The sequence below is a fragment of the Ornithorhynchus anatinus genome, chromosome 4 (genome assembly GCF_004115215.2).
Source record: "Ornithorhynchus anatinus isolate Pmale09 chromosome 4, mOrnAna1.pri.v4, whole genome shotgun sequence".
Lineage (NCBI taxonomy): Eukaryota > Metazoa > Chordata > Mammalia > Monotremata > Ornithorhynchidae > Ornithorhynchus > Ornithorhynchus anatinus.
The window spans coordinates 56,983,609-56,989,993 of record NC_041731.1 but is presented as its reverse complement, the minus strand read 5'-3'; the positions used below and the strand labels follow the sequence as shown (position 1 = coordinate 56,989,993).

Here is a 6,385-nt window from a genome sequence, read left to right as displayed (position 1 = left end):
GGCTCTTTCCACTGAGCCACGCTGCTTCGTTATTGCTTGAAAGCCGATGGTGAGGAGTTTCTCTTTGATGTGGAGCTGGATGGGCAACCCCGGGAGGTTCTTGAGGAGTGGAGAAACATGGCCTGAACATTTCTGTAGAAAAGTGATCCAAGCAGCAGAGTGAAGTAGGGAGTAGAGTGGAAGAGACAGGAGACTGGGAGATCAGCAAGGAGGCTGATATAGTAATCAAGATGGGGATAGGATTGTGGTATTTAAGTGCTTACTATGGTCCAGGCACTGTACTAAGCACTGGGGTGGATACAAGCAAATCAGGTTGGACCCAATCCCTGGCCCCCATGGGGCTCACAGTCTCAGTCCCCATTTTACAGATGTGGTAACTGAGGCCTGGAGAAGTGACTTGCCCAAGTTGACAGCAAATGACAGAGCTGGGATTAGAACTCAGGTCCTTCTGACTCCCAAGACCCGTGCTCTCTCCATTAAACTACGATTAATGTGGTAGCAATTTGGATGGAAAGTGGAGATTTTGCAGCGTGGCTCAGTGGAAAGAGCCCGGGCTTGGGTGTCAGAGGTCATGGGTTCTAATCCCTGCTCCGCCACTTGTCAGCTGGGTGACTGTGGGCAAGTCACTTCACTTCTCTGGGCCTCAGTTACCTCCTCTGTAAAATGGGGATTAACTGTGAGCCTCACGTGGGACACCCTGAGGACCCTGTATCTCCCCCAGCGCTTAGAACAGTGCTCTGCACATAGAAAGCGCTTAACAAATACCAACATTATTATTATTTTGGCGATGTGAAGGCTGAACCAAAAGGACTTGGTGAGCGATTGAATATATGGGTTGAATGAGTGAGATGAGTCAAAGATAACACCAAGGTTAAGTAAGCACTCAATAATTAGGATTGATTAACAGAGTTGGTAGACACATTCCCTAAGTGCTAAGTATTAATGATGAGTGAAAACTTCCTATCGCTTTAACTTGCTGCATTAGGGAATTTTGCACCTCCTACTAGCTCATAAGCGTGTTCTGGTGGGCATTCTAGTGTTAAAGCTGGGTTTCATGCACAGCACTTCATTGCTTAAAAACATTTAATTCCTGTGAAATAGCAGAACACGCTTCCTAAAGTAATTAGTTGTCAGTGGCCCCACAGATTCTGGTGTCCAGGTAACCGACCTTACCCGTGGGAACGGAGAGACAGGGGCTTCAAATCCCTGGAATGTTCCTTCGACTTTTACAACAGGGAATTTTAATATTTCATTTAAGTGACACCGGAGGCGGCCAAACCGAAGACAGTGGTTTAGATTTAGCTAGTCGGCAGGTGCGCTTCATCACCCTTCCGGTGCATTCTTGCTACAGAGCCTAGTGTTTGTAAAACATCTTCTGAAGTTTGTAACTTTTAGTCACTACTCCTGTTTTTGTACTATTTCATCGTTTCACCTCCCAGGAATCACTGCCATTTTGTGCTTTTATTTTTTTTTTTTTAATTTTCATTGACAGCAACCCAAACTGTCGAAGATCCCATTAAAGCATTGATGGGCATTCCCCAAGATTTTAGACTCATCTTCGTGCCATGCTCAGGAGGCACTGGGAGTCCAAAGGGCATAAATGGGCGTAGGAAGCCATCTTCTCACTGTTGGGATTTTATCCGCTAGCCCTTGTAGCTGGGGAATTGTTTGGGGAGCTTCCCACTGACCTCGGACCAATTTCCTCATTCTCTTCTTCTTTACCTTGTTCTTCAAACTGTTGTTCTGGGTGCCATCAATGACCTGGAAAAGATTGATTTATAATCTGTCAGACATCCATCGGGATTGTTATTCATTCATTCAATCGTATTTGAGCGCTTACTCTGTGCAGAGCACTGTACTAAGCGCATGGGAAGTACAATTCAGCGACAGAGACAATCCTTCCCCACAACAGGCTCACAGTCTATTATTGTTAGAATTGTACTTGTTAAGCACTTCCTATGAGCCAAGCACAGCTCTAAGCACTGAGGTAGCTAAAAGACAATCAGGTAGGACACACAGGGGACTCATAGTCTTAATCCCCATTTTACAGATGAGGCAATTTTACATTTTACGGGAGGAAATTCTTCACATTTCATTTAATGTTTTCTCTCTAAGAGATCATTTCTAAATTGAGGATGAAGTGTGAATGAATAGAGTTTTGAGTCATTTCTTGAATTGCAGACACCATGAGAAGACCCACAGACGTACTTTGATGGTAATTCTAATCGAGTTCGTGAATGTCTTTAGTTTATCTACAGCTCTGAGGAGGAGGATACTTTGCTGATAGAGTTTCTAACATCAATCAATGGTATTTATTAAGCACTCACTGGAGGCGGAGCACTCTACTTAGCACTTGGAAGAGTTCAGTAGAGTTGTAACAATGCCAAAGACACTACAGTAAAATAGATGGGGTTCCTAGACCTAAATATGCTTTGCCATTTTCAAATTCCTTCTTATTAGAGGGTCAGAATTTCCCCCAGCGCCTTATCCTCTTGCTCCTCTTTATTTTCAGGATTTATTGAGTGCCAGTTCCCTCCTAAGCCCTGTCTGAGCCACTACTAGGTCACTGATCTAGGTTTCAATTTTGGCTATTCCATTTCCTCCAAAAAGAGGGGTTTCAGCTGGGTAAGAAAGTATTTTTTCCTCCCTTGCATAGCTTCTGGAGGTTGCCACTCTATTTAAATTCACCACTACCCTTCAGCAGCGGCACGTTTTCTGATGAAGCACCGGACTTGATTATTGTAATTCCCCTTTAGTGGGGCTTCCAGTGGAGCTTTTCTGTCTCTCACTGCTTATGTAGAACGCAGCCACAGCACATCTGCTCACTGATTTGAGAAGGGGTAATCCTATTACCCCCACCCTGCATCAGAGGAATGTTTCTTTGTTTCTTTTTCAAAATGAAAATCTTTTTTTTTCCATGTATCCAGTGCTCTTATCGATCATTTGTTTTCTATGAAGACAGTGAATGCATTGGGCTGCATTTAGGATCCAACCCGATCACCTTGCATCTACCTCGGCGCTTAGTGGCAGCCACTGTACTAATTGCTATTGATTATTATAATATTATTATGGGTTTCACCTGAATAAATTAAGTCCCTTCAAGGGGTCTTAATAAACACTGCTGTGAAAGAGATATAGGGAATGTGAAAAGAGTCGTGATTCAAGGTAGTTCAAGACAATATGGAAATGGATCTTAGGGAGGATAGCACTGCAGTCGATCAATTAATCAATGGTATTTATCGAGTACTCACTGTGTGCAGAGCACTGTATTAAGCAATTGCGAGAGCCCACTGTAAGAGAGTTAGTAGATACGTTCCCTGTCCACAAGGAGCTTATAGTCTAAAGGGAGAGACAAACATTAATAAACAACCCGGAGAGGTATATAAGGGCTGTGGGACTGAGGGTGGGATGAATAAAGGCTGCATATCCAAATGCAAGGGTGATGCAGAAGGGAGAGGGAGTAGGGGAAATGAGGACTTAGTTAAGAAAGGCCTTTTGGAGATGTGATTTTAATAAGGCTTTGAAAGTAGGGCGAGTGATCCTCTGTTGGATATGAAGCGGGAGGGAGTTCCTTGTATTTAAAGTGCCCTGAAGTACAAGGTACCCCTTCCAGGGTCATACCTGGAGAGTTTCCAGGACTCTACCAGTCTTGGCTACGGGAGGGAGAGTCAAGTAGAGGCCTGTCCATTCCATTCCTAGCTTGGCCAGTGGCTAGCGAGCGGAAGGCAATCCTCTACGAGTTAAAACTCACCTGTGTTGGGTAGCAGCGGCACGGGAGAGGGTCGAGGGTGGAGACTCAAGTTTACCACGTGGAAAGCGGCGATGGTCAACCACTTCTGTATTTTGACCAAGGAAACTCTGTGGATCCACTACGAGACCAATTGCAGATGGAGAGCGGGGCGCTCTGGGAGAGATGTGTCCGTGGTGTCGCTATGGGTCGGAAACGACTCAACTGCATAAGACAAGACAAGAAGTACAAGTTTCTTCAAGAAGTTAAAGTAACCCAGCTGACCTTGTTAGAAAGCTAGGGATCAGCTGGGCTAGTTTAACTCTGCCTCCACCTTCCCCAATCCAACCCCACCCACAGATATAATAATGTTGGTATTTGTTAAGCGCTTACTATGTGCAGAGCACTGTTCTAAGCGCTGGGGTAGATACAGGGTAATCAGGTTGTCCCACGGGAGGCTCACAGTTCATCCCCATTTGACAGAAGAGGTAACTGAGACACAGAGAAGTGAAGTGACTTGCCCACAGTGACACAACTGACAAGTGGCAGAGCTGGGATTCAAACCCATGACCTTTGGCTTCCAAGCCCGGGCTCTTTCCACTGAGCCACGTGTGGTATTTGTTAAGGCCTTACTATGTGCCAAGCACTGTTCTAAGCACTGGGGTGGATGCAAGCAAATCGGGTTGGACACAGTCCAGTGTCCCATGTTGGGCTCACAGTCTCAATCCCCATTTTACAGATGAGGTAACTGAGGCACAGAGAAATGAAATGACTTCCCCACAGTCACACAGCAGACAAGTGGCGGGGAAGGGATTAGAACCCAAGGCCTTCTGACTCTCAGGGCCCTGCTCTATCCACTGGTCCAGCTGCTGTCTATCAGAGGGGTGGCTTTGGAGGGAAAACGAAGTCCCCAGCAGGTTCTGGGAGTGTCTTCCAACTCAGCTTTCCCAGGCTCTCATATTTTTGTGGAGTTCTCCTGCTGCAGCTACTTCTGCTCTTAATAATAATAATAATAATAATAATGGTATTTGTTAAGAGATTACTATGGTCCAGGCAGGATGGCTTAGTGGAAAAAGCACGGTCTTGGGAGTCAGAGGTCGCGGGTTCTAATCGTGGCTCCGCCACTTGTCAGCTTTGTGACTCTGGGCAAGTCACTTAATTTATCTGTGCCTCAGTTACCTCATCTGTAAAATGGGGATGAAGACTGTGAGCCCCACGTGAGACAACCTGATTACTTTGTATCTACCCCAGCTCTTAGAACAGTGCTTGGCACATAGTAAACGCTTACCAAATACCATAATAATTATATTATTATAAAGCTCAGGGTCTTAATCCCCATGATACAGATGAGGTAAATGAGACATGGAGAAGTTAAGTAACTTGTCCATGGTCACAAAGCAGGCAAGTGGCGGAGCTGCAATTAGAACCCAAGTCCTTCTGACTCCCAGGTCCGTGCTCCATCCAGTAATAATAGTAATAATTAATAATAATTGTAGTATTTGTAAAGTGCTTATTATATGCCAGGCTCCGTACTAAGCCCTGGGGTGGATACAAGTAATTCAGGTTGGACACAATCTCAGTTCATTCAATAGTATTTATTGAGTGCTTACTATGTGCAGAGCACTGTACTAAGCGCTTGGAATGTATAAATAGGTAACAGATCGAGACAGTCCCTGTCTGTTCCACGTGGGGCCCATAGTCTCAATTCTCATTTTACAGACGAGATAACTGAGGCACAGAGAAGTGAAGTGACTTATCCAAGGTCACACAGCAGACAAGAGGTGGAGCCAGGATTAGCACTCATGACCTTCTAACTCCAAGGCCCATGCTCTATCCACAAGGCCACGCTGCTCCCCTTCTGGCCCATCTTCTCACCATGATGGTGCCGGGGTGGAGCAAGGCCCCCCTCTAAACTACAAGTTCACTGTGGGCAGGGAGTGTGTCTGATAAACTGTATTATAATCTCCCAAGTGCTTCGCACAAGGTAAAAGCTCAATAAATAGGAGTGACTGACGTGGAAGGGGAGATGGAGCAAGGTACCAGCAAAGCCGCTTGGCTGTCCACAGAGATGGGAGGCTGGAATCGTGCTCTGAAGCGGCTTGATAACTGCAATAACACCTGACAGCTAACACTTGGTGGGTTTTGGAAATCCTCTATAGAAAATAGAAGTTACAGTCCCCCGTGGCTCCCCGGACTGTAAGCTCGGTGTGGGCAGGGAAGGTGTCTGTTTATTTTTATATTGTACTCTCCCAAGCTCTGCACACACTGAGCGCTCAATAAATACTATTGAGTGAAAGCGTGAACCAACGTACGCATGAAAGGACGAAGGAAAGATGTCCCGCCTCTGGCTTCCTGACTGGTTGGAGCTGAGAGGACTAGATGGGGTGCGGAGAGGGGGTTTGTTGCCAGTTCAGGAGGAGATAATAAGGTGAAGCATTTCTAGGTGCTTAGGTTGCAAATAAAGCCTTTTCCACATAGATTTTTCTCAAAAAGGCGCTTCCATGTTTTCCTTTGTCCGTGTCATCAAGCACGTTTCTCTACTATATTTACAATAAACACGCTCATCATTGACCTCTAAGCAAATAACATGTAAATCACCACGGGGGCTTTTATATTAAAAAGTCTAATGAAGTAGGGTTTTTTTTTTTTTTTTTGGAT

General features: G+C 45.3%; 1 non-coding gene across 1 annotated transcript; it reads left to right on the top strand.

Moving 5' to 3' along the window:
• Positions 1–3,603: 3,603 nt before the first annotated feature.
• Positions 3,604–3,741, top strand: LOC114811869. The gene has a single exon (XR_003759565.1). It is a non-coding gene; the product is annotated as a small nucleolar RNA SNORA7 (small nucleolar RNA).
• The last annotated feature ends 2,644 nt before the right edge of the window (positions 3,742–6,385 follow it).